The sequence below is a fragment of the Plecotus auritus genome, assembly GCF_963455305.1.
Source record: "Plecotus auritus genome assembly, chromosome: 5".
In the NCBI taxonomy this organism is placed as follows: Eukaryota; Metazoa; Chordata; class Mammalia; order Chiroptera; family Vespertilionidae; genus Plecotus; species Plecotus auritus.
Window position 1 is genome coordinate 53335091 of NC_137776.1, and position 17025 is coordinate 53352115.

General features: G+C 38.3%; 1 protein-coding gene across 4 annotated transcripts in view; it reads left to right on the top strand.

Moving 5' to 3' along the window:
* Nucleotides 1-17025, top strand: part of LOC308247756 (sodium channel protein type 1 subunit alpha) — a 129861-nt gene that overhangs the window by 17059 nt on the left and 95777 nt on the right. For 2 of the 4 annotated variants that reach the window (XM_080667269.1, XM_080667272.1), the window contains exon 1: nt 4897-5139. The exons of the other annotated variants lie outside the window; for them this stretch is intronic. The gene's annotated coding sequence lies outside the window, so the exon portion shown is untranslated. Of the gene's footprint in view, nt 1-4896; nt 5140-17025 lie in introns of those variants that run through there. 4 annotated transcript variants of the gene reach the window in all.

The following is a 17025-nucleotide window of genomic DNA, read 5'->3' on the forward strand; positions in this document are numbered from 1 at the left end:
CTAAAAGAGGGTTCTTAATTGCAGTTTCTGCATTTACTTATCTAGTAACAGGTAAATTCCATATTCACTTCTGGCTCATTTTCAAAAAGACAAATTAACATGGAAAGTAAAGATAAGAGTTCATTATTTTCTGCTAGGAAATGGGTTTTATTTCTAAAACTAGAGGCTTACTGCATGAAATTCGTGCATTGGGGGGGAGGGGGGGGGTCCCTTAGCCCAGCCTGCACCCTCTCCAATCCGGGACCCCTCGGGGGATGTCTGACTGCTGGTTTAGGGGATTGGGACTAAACCGGCAGTCAGACATCCCTCTCACAATCCAGGACTGCTGGCTCCCAACTGCTCGCCTGCCTGCCAGCCTGATCACCCCCTAACTGCTCCCCTGCTGGCCTGATCGCCTCTAACTGCCCTCCCCTGCTGGCCCGGTCAACCCTAACTGCCCACACCCTGCTGGCCTGATCATCCACAACTACCCTTCCCTGCCGGCCATCTTTGACCACAGGGGCGGCCATCTTGTGCAAGGGTGTGAGGGTCAATTTGCATATTACCTCTTTATTATATAGGATTATTATATAAAATAGTGGCTTTTAGTAAATGCTTGGGGAGAACAAGGCATTGGTATTAAGTCTTTGCAGAATGCTGCATTATATGAAAAAGTACTGGGAAATTCACATCTACAAAAGCAAAATTCTCAGTGGTAAATTATGTTTACTGTGGGATCATGTCAGTTCTGTGCTTTAGCTGAGTTCCATCTTCTGATCATAAAGGGCAAAGCCAGGATTTGAAGTGAGGTGATGATACAGTGGCCCTGTGGATTTAGAGTCATAAGGTCTGGGTTCAAATTCTGGCCCTGGCATTTGCTATCCATGTTGGAATCACTCACCACTCTATGAGAAGACCCTCTACCAGCCTTAGCCCCTGCAGCATTCCCATTAAATCCTCTGGGACACCGCCCTAAGGTCAACTCTGGGTACCAACATCCTTATCCCTCTCCTTAAGGGAGGAGTTAGCTTCATGTCATTGGTGAGTCAAATTCCCAAACAAATTACTGAAAGATCTGTAAACATTTTATGTCTTAAAACTCAAATGTAATTTATAATTCTGAGCAAAAAAAAAAAAAAAATCCAAAATTCAAAACGTAATGATTTGGCCATTACTCTGGGAAATTTTTGGCCAAACATCAAGTATGACCTCCGCCCCACAACTGCCTTCCGGGCCCCAAATTAGTTAACTCATTTTATAAGGCAAGTAGGTAAAATTTTCAGAACCCCAAGAGATGGAAATCAGACAGAATGTTTTGATAACACATTCCTTTATTTCTATACAATAAAATATTAAATAATATTCTGATATTAATCACACAGATACTTCAGCCTTCTGACATTGAGCTTTCTTCAAAGTTCTACTTGCAACAGGTGATTCTCCTGTCTTAGAATTGAGAGATAAAAATAACTGGTGCAGCTTTTTCCATCTGAGCCACCTTTCTTGCTCTTCAATACCCAAGACTCACAGATGGTCATTACATGCCGCTGCCGTATTCCCTGACTCTTTTGGACATTGAATAGTGAACTGCTGCCACTGCCCCCAACAGAGCTGTACCAAAGTAATGATCCAATTCGCATGACAAAAGAACTATTTGAGGACTAAAGGACATCTTATGCTTTCATCCTCTTTGCCTTGTTAGACATTCTATCACAGGAAAGGCACAGCTTAAGCCTCTTAGCCAGTTTAGCAAGTCCATGAAGACACAGGTTAAAGCATTGTATAGGCATGTATATTCTTTCCAACTTCTGAGACAAGATTACAGAGAATCTCTCAGATTGGCTAACATTTGGATGGGAGGGAAGAGGGGAAGTTACTATTTCATTCTTTGAAACTAGAAACAGAACAGTGAGGAAGAGAAAATTACATCTCAATAAATCAACTTGATTCACAAAGATTTAAAAAATGCACAGCTGGTTCCACAGGGAGTTTATAATTTTGGAGGTGAATAGGCTATACATAAAACTCCTGGCACAAGGTCAAAAGGAACAAGTGCTGTAGGGTAGCACATATAAAGTTTCTTTTAAAGTTATCTTTTGCCATATTTTATGAATAAGTGATTTAAGTGTATATTACACTAATTTAATAAAAATCTCATATTTTACTTTTATGCCAGGCCTTATATGAGGAATAGTTAAAGTTACCAATGTTGTTAAATTGCTTCAACTCTGACGAATAAAATGTCCTCTGTATGGAATGAAGAGCTATTCATTCATTAAACATACTCATTGTACAATGGGTGAGATGTTGGCCTTTTTTTTCAGTCTGTTTTTTCTCTTATGTCTAATGCTTTCAACTTAACAAACAACCATATTTCACAAAATAAAATGTGAAGTTGTTCTGTAATTAAAAGAAAAAAGAATTCTACCTATGGAGGAAAAAAAAGAAAGACATTCAAGAAAAAAAGATATATGGCCTAAAAACATTGGTAGAATTTTTCCATATACAGACAGGGGGAAGGTCTTTCAAGAAAAGTGAAGGTTGTGAGCAAAGATACAGAGGTGGAAGGGGGTGGGGTGTTTAAGCAGCATGGCTTTCCATTTCTCTAAAGTGTCAGAGTAAACACAGCTAATGGAGAGTTGTTGATCCAGGCTGTTCACTGATGTAACCTCGGGAAGAGTGACTGGCATACAGCAGGAGCTTGAGGATGTGAATAAATGACGTGCCAGAATATGAGCAGCATTTATGGCTTTCAAGGGCGAGGGCCATTGGATTCCTGCAGTGAGTGAACTGGTTAGGACTCCACTGAGTACCAGAAACTTCAATTGAGCATGTGTATCTATCATGGAATCCCAAATCAGGAAAGTATCTGGATCTTGGGAAGGACTGGAATCAGAAACAGGAAGTCAGTCTGACCCCTTTTGCCACTACTTCTCCCATCCCTGCAGGATTCCTTTGTCTCAGCTCCCTGGCCCCCCTGGTCCTGAGTCTGCATGGGGGCGAAAGCTGGCCCCTACAGCTGTTAGGATCAGATAGTCAGGCTCCCCCCACTGCTCTGGTTCTCGGTAACTTGGAGCACATGCTCATCTCTGGAGATTAAAGAGGCAAAGCTATGGAGCGCACTGTTATGAGCAGACACTCAAAAACTTGCGCTCTATAATAAGCAATTAGAAGGCATTAAAACATGTGGCCAGGGTGTTCTTATTTTTATGCCTATATATCTAAACTATAAGTACTACTAATATGGAATATGTTAGCCTAAGATTTTAAAAAATACCTGTTAGTTGACGTATTTTCCACTTCTTTATTTCTACATCCTGGTAATTATTTACCAAATATCGGTCGCCTGACTCTCCAGCTCCTGTCAGCATTGTCCTGACTCTACCAAAGACTGAGCAACACCACTTCCAGACACTGACTAACTTTATTTAATGTATTCATGCCACCTTGATTATCCTTTGGAGGATTTTTAAGCTAGAACAGGAAATGATTACTCAATTTCTTTCTTTTATAGATGAGAAGATGGGTCCATGAGTAATTTATAATTAAGGGCTAGTAAATGTTTTGCAAGCATAGAAATGAAAATTACATTCTTGTGATTCTAGAACAAAGAAAGAAAGGCGGACTTTTAGTATATTCTAAAGAACAATGGATTTGGGGCCAAGAGCCTTAGTGTTATTGCTTTGCTAGTTATATGTGTGGCCTTGAGCCTTACTTATAAGGTTTAGAAAGCCTCAGATGTACTCTCAAATGTACAAGGAAAATAACTATAATAATATTAATAAATATTGTACCATCCTTTAGTAAAAAATAAAAAAAATGTTGAAGGTGATGTCATTTAATAAATGATAAAGCACATGCCATGATAGTTATCAACAACAAGCATGTTAGGTGGAAAACAACCAGGATGAAATATTTTGTACAAATGACTGCAAATGACTATCTACACTTAGTTAATTGTGAGCTTATACACCACCAGATGTTAAAGGCTGTTTCAGTTTTAAAGGACAGTATATAACATAGGAAGCTCTAAAACCAGTTTCTAGTGTTATGAATAGTTTCACATAGATTCTCCAATGTCAGGAAAACCTGATGTATATGGCTTACATAATTCTATCAAGAGGTGATACTTAATTGGATTCAAAATTTGCTTACTAAAATATGATCATATAATTAAGCTTTAGGTTATGTCCACAAGATGGGGAAACATATTGTGGTAAAAGAAAAGAAAATCAAAGACATTTAGAGTGGGGAGATAATCTTGTTTAACTTCCCATTACAGATGAAGATGAGGAAAAATGTAAGTTTTCATAGAAGAGTTCAGTGACTTGCTCAAAGGTACACGGTCATTAGTGTGGAACCTGAAGTAAAACTCATATCTTCTCACTCGGAGCTGTTCACTATAACATAAAACCTATTATTTAAACACGTTATTAAAAATGATTAAAATTTTAAGTAGATCCCCAATGGAAAACTGCAGATCTGTAATAAGGACCACCCAATTTTCTTCAGGTGGAATAAAAACACAGTCTTATTCACAAATTTTATAATTTGTAAAGACTATAATGATTCATAATGGGAATAAAGTAATTCTTTTAAACAATAAAATGCAAAAACAAGCTACTTGCTGTATTTGAAGATAGCTATACTTAGTTTTAAACTCTTTTATCTTTGAGTCATTAGATGTTTGGTGTGATAGAAGTATTGGAAATGAAGGGGAAACAAGAGGGAGAAATAATGAGAGAAGCAAAAGGGAAAGAAAGAGGCTGAGAGAAAAGAGGTTGAGAAAGAACATGTAAATCTGGCTGATGAGAACATATTTAACGTTGGACCACTAGATGGCGATATAATGTAAGGTGCTTCCTCGACTTTTTTTTTTTTTTTTTTTAACAAGCTATTTGCTGATTTGTATTAGGTACCATAGAGTGAGGCCGGGATGAAGCCGAGAGGATGCTGCAGAGGTCTCTGGTGCATGTGTGTATGTGTGCGTGTGTGTGTTTGTGTATGTGTGTTCTGGCCCAGTGAGACTGCAGCCCTTGTAAATCCTTGGTCACCTTTTACAAGAAGGAATCTGAACAATTGCAACTGAAGGCACGTTGTTATCTGGTCTCTGGGAGATGCAGTTCCTCATTGCAGATGGGTAATTTTCCTTTAAATCAGGTAAGCCATCTGGTTGTTTCATTGCGATGTTAGACATATTCATTCTAGTTATTCCTTTGGAGAAAAAGCTCTTGGAAATACAGTTTGGGCTGAGCAGGAAGTCCATTTTTGTCTGTGAATTTGGACTAACTGTCCCCCTCCTCCCTCTCTTCTCCTCCCCTTCTCCTCCTCTTCCCCTCCCCCTCCTCTCTCAACCTTCCATGAACTGAAATCAGGTTTGTTTTGCAGCTCAGCATTTTGATACAAGATGGGATTCTTTGGCCTGAAATAGCTTGGAACCTGGCCAGTTCTTACCTTTGCCTGCTTCGATCCTATTCAAGGTCTCCCTTGAAGCCCCCTCCTTCACTGGGGCTTTAGATCTGCACTAGCTGGGAATAGAGGTCATGGTGTTCTTAAGGAGGGAGCAAACATTAGATCTCAGTGTTAAAAGCCCAGAAAGAGAAGGCAGCGGATGGACGGCTGCTGGAGCCTAGCATTGCAGGGGTGCTCAGCCTCCCCAGGCAGAGGCTGGGCTTTGGAGGAGAAATGCCTCATGGCTTGGGCGAGAAGGGGACAATGATCTCTCCCCCCTAACTCCGATGGAACTGTGCTAACAAAGGAGCTGGAGGGCAGTGGGCACAGATCCTTTCTGTGGAACCAGATGGGAAATCCTGAGTTACTTTTAATTAGACAGAGGTCACCATCAGCAATGATACTGCAGATGCTGTTCCGTTCCCAGTGTGAACGTCTTGCTTTTCCAAATGGCACAAGAAATGTCTCTGGGTAGATGGGAGGCTTTTCCGACCGTCTTCATTATCATGGATTCCCTCTCTCCTACCTGTTTGAGGCATGTGTGTAAAGACACCCCCACCCCACGTTTACTTCTCGTGTTTCTTTTTGTTCCTTTCAGTTACTCACTGACAGCTGTCACTCCTCTTGAACAAATGAGTCCAGATAGAGTGGTGGCAGGTGCTTTTTAGGGGTCTGATGAAATGATTAAAACCAAAGCAGGTTAACTTCTGTCCATACGTGCATGTGACTAAATATTCCTGAGGTGCGTAGCAAACTTGCAAATTGCCAAACGCTGTTGCTATTACACTTATCAAATGTGGCTTCGTTTTCTATGGATTGACAGGTTCACATGGTGCAGGCAGGTTTCTGATGCGCTAGTGTAGTAACAGGACATATTTCCCCATAAAGCCCTTTAAATCATCCCAAGAGGGTGATGCCAGACAGAAATAGGAAAATTCCATGCTGAGGTTGGTGGATTCTGCTTTAGGAGCAGTGGGTACCTTGCTGCTCCTATTGGCTGCAATACCTGGCAGGCCAGGGTGATGCAAGTGGAGGTGCTACCCGTCCCTGGGCGTCTGACACTTTCTTTCCCCTCCTCTGTGCATTTGGGAAGCAGAATCACTACGGTGAAAAACTCCTGTGCCCCTCCCTCTGTGGTTGCTGCTTTTGTAATTGCTATCGAGCCATTGCACCCTTCTTCTAGGAGCAGTGTTGCAATTTAGGCCTTCCTCCACAAAGCTCCTTGCAGAGATTTTTAGATGTGTCTATTTTAGGAACATAATGTGTAGACAGGAATGGATGGCCTCAGAGATTTACGGGAAAACAATTTCGTGGAGAGGGCGAAGTAACATTATAAACCACTAGAACAGAGTCCAGTGGCTGGTTATATATCACATGAACCCAGCAATAGAATTAGATTCATTGAACTCACTGCAACTCATTTGATGACTTTTTCTTTTTTCTTCCCTCTTAACATGGTTGGTCTGTTTTTTCCAAACATCTCTTTAGGTGGCCAGTGCATCCAGAATGCTCATACTGGTAAAAATAACGCATTGGATTTTGCAGCCAATACTAATAATCTTCATTTAGTTCCTGTGATAGAGACTCGTTTATTAGGGCAGTTTCCCTTTAAGGCATGGTCCAGAGGGTTTCTCCATGTATGGGAGGGGAGGGGAAGGCACAATTGGAGGCCTAATTAATTATACAGTATCCAAGAAGGCACTGGGGATTTCAGACAGGATTCTGCTTTATTAACCCGAGATAGCAGGATGAAGGGATGGACTAGAGACCCAGAAATAAACTCTTGGCCACCAACCCAGGAAAACTCTGGATCTCCCAGAGGAGTCCAGTAAGAAACATTCTAGCTTCTTATGTAGAGGGCACTGTCAGGGAACCCAGAGATTCAGAGAGGGAAACATAGAGCCTCTTCTCTGGGGGTGGAGGGGAGAGCCTGGGGCTTGTTTGGAGTTATCCCTAGCACTTACAGACCAGGCAGTCCTCACCAGTTTAGTTGGTATGTGCTTGACACATAAAAGTATCCTTCCACAATTTAGCCTGTGGGCCCATACCTGGTATTTTCCTCTGGGGTAGTTGAAGAGGCCTATCCCATCACTTCTTCCCTGTAAGTTCCAAGAGCAAAAGAAAGTCCTGTTCTCTCAGCTACCTTGGGAGGGGAAAGGAGAAGAAAGAGGAGGGTGGAGGGAGAGTGGGAATCAGCAATTGAAGCTCTCACAATCTTCAACGCAGGGTCCCGGATGCTGTGACTGTGAAGTCATCACTTCCCTTTGAAATTCTGATTAGTCAATTAAGCATGTTTCACAGCTCACTTTAGATTATGCTGGGAGAGGGCAGAGGTGGGGAAGAGAGTTATTCTGAGAGCAACTCTGGTCAGAAAAATAAACCAAATTTCCCCAAAACTGTGCCTTTCCAGCTTTTTCTTTTGGTCATGTTTCGAAGTTTCCAGCTATTAATTATTTTATTTAACAAAGATGTACAACATTTATTTGGTGCCAGCCACTATTTTAAGCATCACTTTACAAATATTTTCTCATTTAATTCCATGAGGTAATTACCGATTTATAGAGGAGGAAACTAAGGCGCAGTGAGGTTAAGTTAACTTGCCTTTGGTCAGACAGTTTGTAAGTGGCTGAGCCCAAACCTGAACCCAGGGAGTCTGGCTGGAGTGTCTGTGCTCTTGCCGCCCTATCACCTGAGTGATGGTAGAGCTACGGCTTGGCCCTGATAGTCAGGACTGAGGTTGGTGCAGTCTGTACATGGCAGCTGTAATTCATCTGCTTTCTGACACACCAAAATTTCAAAATAGTTTCTTTGAGTGAATACAGATTCCCTAAATCTGCATTCATTCATTTAAAAAACAAAACAAACAAAAAAACCCAAATGTGCTCTCCTATAGGTCAGTCCCTATTCCAGGTGCTGGAATATGGAATATGGTGAATAAAACAAAATTCCTGCCCACATGGTGTTTTCAGTCTAGTGATGGAAGTAGGAAGTAGACAAATCAACGCGTAATGAAATACCAATGAATTTAGCATGATTAATACTTTCTTTGACAAAGAATATAGCAGGGTAAGGCGATGGCGAAGGCAAGATCAGGGTAAGGCGATGGCGAAGGCAAGATCAGCAGGGTAAGGCGATGGCGAAGGCAAGATGAAGGAAGAGAATGTTCTAGGACTAAAGGGGTCCGTTTGCCTGTGCACTTCAAAGCCCAGTAAGACAGGAACAGGAGTTTGCAGCAAATAAAGTGAGGTTTATTTTTAGAAAGTGACCCAAAGACAGGTTAGCTAATGCTCTAAGCCAGACCTGGCTCCCCAGTGGCCTCTGGGGGTGGGTTAAGTCATTAATACAGGAGTAAGGGTTGTGGTCAGGGTTGTGTTCTCTACTGGTTGGTTGGTGCCGGATGGGGGGTAGTTGATCAGTGCATCTAGTCTTGAAGTCAGCCTTGGCATTCCTTCCTCTGGTTTTGCCATTTTTTCTGGGCATGGAGCTGAAACACAACTGAGGCGTAGATGTTATCTCCTCTGGTTTGATCAAAACTCTGTCCCTGGGGTAAATAGACCCAGGCTTTGTTCCTAAGATTATTTTATTTGAATCAGAAGCTCATTGTCCTGAGGGCTTCAGGAATAAGTGAGTGATCCTGCAACAGAGAAGGAGATAGGTGAGTCAGGGTGCTGGGTGAAGCCAGTTTAAATCAACAGGAAAGAAAGGAGAAACAGTTATACTAAAGAAATGAAGTTCCTACACTGTTACAAAAATGCTATTTAGGAGGAGCAGAAAGTGATTTTTATCTGAATGAAGTGAAAGAAGAGTGACAGAGAAAAGGGAGAAACACAGAGGTGCCAAAGGGCACAGTGCCTCAGGGGTATACGGAATGGCACCTGTTTTGTGATCCTGAGAGAAGAAATAGAAGGAAATGGGCCATGGGGTGACCCGCCTGACCCGTGGAGTGGGTGAGTGTGCTCTAATTGTCCCTGGCTTTGACAAAAAGCAAATCAAGGTACAACTTAATGGTGACAAGTTACTAGGTAAAAAAACAAAACAAACAAACAAACAAACAAAAAAACCCCACACACAAACAAAAAGTCATTTTCACACACAAAACAAGTTTTAACAATTTTTGTAAAGTTCTTTGAAAAATGCTATGGTTCCTAGAATACAGTGAAATTGAAAGGTGTTTAAAAGCCACTATTGATGAAAAAAATCTGTTTGAATTGAAATTATTGGTTAGATTGCTGCAAATTATCTGTTAAAATAAAAATAGCCCGTGACCCAGTCGGTCTTGTTTGCACTTAAGGCCTTACCCTGAGATGACTGAATTGAGAAGGTGCAGCCACAGCAGACACTGAGGATGGAAACCATCGGTACATTCCCTGGAGTGGTCAGGGCACTGCAGGGGCTCAAATCATTTTCTAAAAATTAATTAATATGAATGTGATGTCAAAGTAATATGATGACATGTAAATATAAGCTTTTGTGTTTCCCCTGAATTGAACCTTTTGTTGTTATATTTCTGTCTCTTCAAACTTTACATTCTAATGGTTTATGTTTTTATAGTTTCTGGCTCTTTGCTCCCACTCCTTCTCAGTTGCCTACCAACCTTGTAGTTCCTCTCTGGCAAATGGAAGTTTCTATTCTAAGTTGGTACTTGTTTTATTTCTCTAAGTGGTAAAGAACTTCTTGCCCTCTCATAAGGCCTCTTCCTCCTTTGGTGCTCCATATACAACCTTGGCTTTAATTTTGATGAAATATGTGTAATCTTTGGCTTTAATTTTTTTCTTTTGTCACTTGTGTTTTTGATGTTATGAAATTGGGCAGCAAATGGGCTGCCTGTTACTAATGGAGCCAATTAAACAGAGATAGGGTTGAATCATGTATGAATATTAATTCCAATAATGCCGGCAGTATGGGAGAGCAGCAGGTCATCCACGAAAATCTGCTCTACCTTTCCCCATAAGCCAGCTGCTTATATTGGGTAGAAGGACAAAGATTACATGGGAAAGTAGGAATTATAGGACCAGATTATTTTGTCAACAAGGTTGTTAATCTTCCCATGATGATAGGCACTTCTCAGAAAAGGAAAATGGATTGCATTTCGAGATTAACTCCCGTGTTCTGGGGAGTACAACTCTCAGCCAGATATTAGAATGGGCTTTCTTTAATCAGAGCAAAACAGTCATGGTTAATTTAGCATGATTAATATTTCTTATAACTATAACTAGTCCCCCAATACTCTACTTCTGCCCCTAACAGTTATATACATGAAATCATTGCCAAACGCAAAGTCACGAAACTTTACTTTTATATTTTTTTCTACAAGTTTTATAGTTTTAGCTCTTATATTTAAGTCTACGCTTATTTTTGAGCCAATTTTTGTATATAATGTGAGGTAGGGGTCTAACTTCATTCTTTTACATGTTGCTATCCAGCTGTCCCAGCACTGTTTGTTTAAAAAACTATTCTTTCCCCCTTGAATTGTGTTGTTAATCTTGTTGGTTGTGCCATATATACGTGCATCTATGTTTTAACAAATTACTATTAACAACACTTTTATACACTGGGGGCTAGGGACAACTTTTTTATTTAAGAAAAGAGCAGTGATATTCTTTCTTGAGAATTCACATAACTTTAAAGAGAAAATTGACCCATACGACCTTAACTGTTAAACACTTTTTGACCAAACTTCATGTCAAAATTTTCTAATTTAAAATATATTCATTTTTTACTCTACTGGAAATTTAAGGAGATAATGATGTATAGTTCAGTAAGGACCTAATATTTTAGGAGAAAAATTACTAGTTATTTCTAAGAAACATCTCTAATGTATTGCACATACTTTACCAAACTTACACAATATTATCCATGTCTTTTATGGTATTTGCTGCTAGTCTGCTTTTTTCCCTTAATCCTCAATTGAGGATATTTTTTCCATTGATTTCTAGAGAGAGTGGAAGGGAGGGAGGAGGGGGAGAAAGAGAAACATAGATGTGAGAGAGACACATCCCTTGGCTGCCTCCCACACACACTCCTACCAAGGCTGGGGAACCTGCAACCGAGGTATGTGTCCTTGACCTGGAATTGAACCCACGACCCTTCCATCCCAGGGCTGATGGTCTAACCACTGAGCTAAATGGGCAAGGGTGCTAGTCTGCTTTTGTTCCATAAATACCGTTAGAGGGAAATCATTGAAGTAGAGATAGAAGAATTCCATTCATATTGGATTGGCTGTTGCTGTAGCTTGCTGGGGCTGCCATAACAAAATACCACAGAATGGATAACTTAAGCAACAGAAATTTATTTCTCACAGGTCTGGAGGCTGGAAGTCCAAGATGTGGGCAGGTTTGTTTATTTCTCTTTAGAATTTAGCAGAATTTTAGGAAAGTCATTATATACTCATGGTGAATCTACTATTTCCAATGAATAGTTTTTGTAAAAAATTGTCTTCAGATTGAGAACATTGAAAAATAACAACCTACCTGTAAATACTAACACAATATGTACATAAAAATTTTAAATATATAGAATAGAACTCATCAAATTGGCAAAATCAAGTTATAAAATTACCATCATTAGCAAATGACAACAAGAGTAAATTAACAATGTATGGTACTGAGCCAGAGTTGGCAGAGTGAAGCAATGAGGGTAATTACTAATATATATTGCATTTGGAGATGTGAGATTATTTATGTTGACTGTGTAGTGGGAGGAATCTGTGTGAAGGGTAATAAATGGTTAATGACAAATCTTAAATTATAATATGACTTATTTTAAGCTATTATTAATAATTTAAAAATTAAAGAAAAATATTGAATAAAAATTAAAAGAAACCAGATTTCAGGGTTTCTAATAATATATTAAGCCAGAAGGGAAAACTAAGAGAGTTCTGTTACATAAAATATTTCAATCTAAGAAATTCAGTGAATTTGAAAATCCTGGAAAGAGTTACTTTGAAACTTGACAAATGCTACCAGACAGCAGTTTTGATATTACCCTGGAATGTGATATGCCATTTTAAATGGCCAGTGGTGTTTTGGGCTATGTATGTTAGTGTGTTGGGACAAAACCAAAGAGGCAACAGACTGGTTTTAGGTCTAGAACACCATAATTTATGTACTGCCTGGGCCGGGGCCTTGGCGTTTCAGGTTTCGGGTGATTTGAGAAGTCTGAAGATTGCACACACACCATTTTTTTAAAGGCATTTAGAGGATTATAGATCAACCTGTATGAATGAAGACAAGAGTGCTTTTTGTAGAAATTCCAAAATGGAAGTTTGAACATAGTGAAGAAGTTAAATAGAAGCAAGCAAAGAGCAAGAAAATAAGAGGGTGATCTCCATAAAACTCTCTACAGAATAACAAAGAATGGAATCTCAACTGCCTCTTCCTGGCGCCAAACCTTATTTTACTGCTTTTCTTTACTTTTTTTTTTTTTTTTTTCATTCCTAGGCATTTTTGTTTTACCCTCTTGTTTATGCATTTCACTTCTAACCCTCCCTCCACTCACTGAGTTATGTAAAAATATTCCACAGTTGTGTTCTCTGCACGTTCATAGTCTTTGATTCATGTAGAATATAATTCAAGAAATAGAAAAATTATTAGCATGATTTCAGCAGCTATTCTCAAAGCATAGTCCACAGACCCTCTTGAATTCCCTTGAAACATTTTAGAGAGTCCATCACATCAAATTATCTTCATAATAATACAATAACATTTTTGGCCATTTTAACTCTATTGACATTTGCACTTATTATGCAAGAACAATTAAAACTCCTGGCCTTAACACTTGTCAAGACAGTGGCAGCAAACTGTAGTAGTAGTCATTCTATTAGTCACTGCCATACACTCCCAATAAAAATAAGTAAGTAAATAAATAAATAACATTAAAAGCCAGTTTTACTAAAGAAATGTCTTTGATGAAGCACTAAAAAATATTAACTCTATTTTGTCTAGACATGCAAGTACACATATTTTAAATATTCTGTGTGCTGAAATGGAAGAACACATAAAGAATATCTGCCACATGCTAAAGTATGACTATAGTTGCCTAAAAAAAACACAAAAATCTTATGCAATGTTTGAGTTGCAAGCAGAACAAACTGCTTTTATTTTTTAAAATATATTTTTATTGATAATTTTAGAGAGGAAGGGAGAGGGAGAGAGAGATAAAAACATCATTAATGGAAGAGAATCATTGATCAGCTGCCTCCTGTACACCCCACAATGGGGATGGAGCCACAACCCAGGTATATGCCCTGACTGGAATCAAACTATGACCTCCTGGTTTATAGGTCAACACTCAACCACTGAGCCACGCCGGCTGGCCATAGCTGCTTTTCTATGGGACATCATTTTTACTTGAAAGAATGACTGACAGGAAAATAGTGGTTATTCAACAGATGATTTTCAAAAAATGAAGTGAGCCTATCATTTAAAAAAAACAACTGATAATATTTGTTACCAATGACAACATTTGAACTTTCAAAAGAATAATTAGAATTTTGGAAAACTTGTATTTGTCATCATGAGCTCAACAACTTCTCAAAATTTACAGGATTTTTGGATGTGATTAGTGCTGATGTTAGCAGAAGGATAATGAAGTATTTCAATATTTCAAAGATCTGCATGACTTAGTCAAGAGATATTTTACAAATGAGAAATGGATAATGATATAAAATCATGCATGTATAATGGATCCATTCAAAGTGCAAGATAAAGAAAGAGATTTTAGTGTAGCAGAAACATGAAGTTTATTGATACAGTTTGAGATTCCACCTGTCTAGTTTTGCTAGACTATCAAAGAAGACTATTCACACTTATGTGAAAAGGCTATTAAAACTTTCCAGCTACATATCTATATGTGATCAGATTTTCTTCATCAAATGTAAATTATAACATTGAATTAAAAGCAGATTTAAGAATCTAGACATTAAGGCATATATTAAAAATATTTGAAAATTTATAAAATAATGCCACTCAGATTTTTTAGGGCTATAATTATTTTTCATCTAATATATTATTTTATTAGCATGTTACTGGTTTGTTATTATTTATAAATGAATTAATACATTTTTATGATTTATCTATTTTAATCTCTAATACAGTAAATATCAATAATCTTACCCCACATAAGCAAAATATGTGACTTGTGTTTAATAGGAACTCAATATGTATTTGTTGTTTCTGATTAGTCACAGGAAGACTAGGAGGATTATAGGATATTTTTACATGTACAGATCAATTTTATTGTTTCAACCCTTTTTTAAAAAAAAATGTCAAATTGATTAGCACTAAGACACAGGCTAAATTAAAAAAGATATCCTGCCCTAGCCAGTTTGGCTTAGTGGATAGAGCGTTGGCCTGTGGACCAAAGGGTCCTGGGTTTGATTCTGGTCAAGGGCATTACCTCGGTTTCAGGCTTCTCCCTGGCCAGGATCCTGGTTAGGGCACATGCAGGAGGCAACCAATCGATGTTTCTCTCACATGGATATTTCTCTCTGTCTTTCCTCTCCCACTCTCTCTGAAAATCAATGGGAAAAATATCCTCAGGGTAGGGTTAAAAAAAAAATCCTATTACTAGAAGGCGACAATAATGTGTATTAAGGAAAATGTGTGCAAATATCAGACATCATCCTTATGCTATTTTATTACCATTTCTCTGTTAGAGTGTCTAAGCAGATCAGTGAAATTGGACATAAGTTGGAAAGGAGCAAATGAACAATGCAAATAATTATACAATATTCATAAAGGGAGACAGTATAACTGTCTTCAGGTATATGCAGGTGTGTCTCAAGGAGAGCATGTGATCAGATCTTTTATCGCTGGAAAGAAAGGTCACTGGAAATGGACATAAGCTATAACAAGGGAAAGCTTCACTTGGTTTATTTCTTTTCTACTTCCAAAAATGATTTGATCTGAATTATAACATCAAATACAGTATAAATCAGAATAATAAAGTCCAAAAGAGTGGTGAAGTTGTTGCCAAATGTGGAAGTATAATGTGTTTTTTGTTGGATCTTGAGTTTAGCTTTGTGCTTATAACAGCTAAAGGGATCATGGAAGATTATATAGATAGACTCTCTTGTCTACACAGAAAAGTTATTAATTAAAGGGGAGCACATTGCAAATCTCTGATGGCCCTACTTCCTCCAGCATCTAACTTAACATAGTTGTGGTTTAATAGTTTCTTTGGTGCTTGATTGATTGGCTGATTGGTATTTAGTGATCATTTTTAATTTCTTGTTGAATTCTATTCTACTGCATGTATGCCTAGTAACTGCCTGTCTATGCCAACTGAATAGAAATTTTTGGTATTTTTATCATATCCAACTTATTTTCTGGCCTTACTTTGAAACATCTAAAATACTAGATATTTTTATACCAAGATTCTTTGAATTTTGAATGTTATTCCTTATTTCTGCCAAAAGATTATATAACATATAAAACTGTGACTTTATGTGGAAAATAAATTTGGCTCAATATTATGGGCATAACTTAGTGTCGACTGCACTAAAACTTGTTCTTTCTGGCAGATGTTATACAAGATCTAAAATGATCATTTAAAAGAACACTTTCAATCACTCAACTCATTAAGTGGTTCAGAGCTTCCATTTTCAAGTCATCCATTCTGACAGACCATTCTCAAAATCAGTCTCCAAATGTAATTCTTCTTCTTCTTTAATGTTTAAGGTGCAATAATAATGGCTGCTTTCCCCTCACCTCTCCCATAACAATTCTTATCCATCCTTTAAAACATAAAGCTCTGACAGCCCAACTAGAAATTTGTCCAAATGTTTGCAATTATGTTAAAGGCCATTTTTGAAAAAGATTTATCCTGGAAGAATTCTTTTAGTCTACTTTTATGAAAAAGTATATGGCTCAATTTCTCAGTGAGAAAGCATGTTGGGACAATAAATGTTTCAAATAAAGTATCAGCCCTGCTGCCTGAATTCCTGTGTTTTTTGTTTGTTTGTTTGTTTTTAAAAAGTATTGAACTGTGAACCAGTAGACCCAAAATCAAATATCAAACTTCCTACAAATTATCTTTCATCTGTGATACTTACCACTCTTGAAACTTCATTTTTTTTTCCTCTGTGAGGTAGGCAGTTAAAATTTAAGAACCTTTATAAGCAAAGCCATTTTACATTTTTAAAGTTTTGGTCAGGGAACACTGACCAAATTTCAAGGAATAAAAGCACATTCAAGCTAGTATAAGTACAACGGGCTATTTGTTGTGAGAATACAATTGGAAAGTGCTTTGACCAAAACACAGCTAAGCCATAAAGAGCCTGAACTGGAATTGAGAAGTCAGGAACCAAATCAAAATAGCCCATTTTTTCTCAGTGGTTTCATGCTGGCTTCTTATTTCTGCTTATCTCTCTTTTGCTGTTTTGGCTGGTGTCCTCTGCTTGCTCATGGCCAGATATCACTTCCCCACACTCAACTTTAGATCACTCAGTTCATGTTCCAACAACATTCTGACTCATTCAGTCTTACTCCAATTTAAACATTCTCTGGAAAGAGAATCCTATTGTCTCAGTTAAGCTTATGGATTGGTTCCCCTGTGATCTGTGTCCTCATTTAATCTACCAGACTCTGGTTCTGG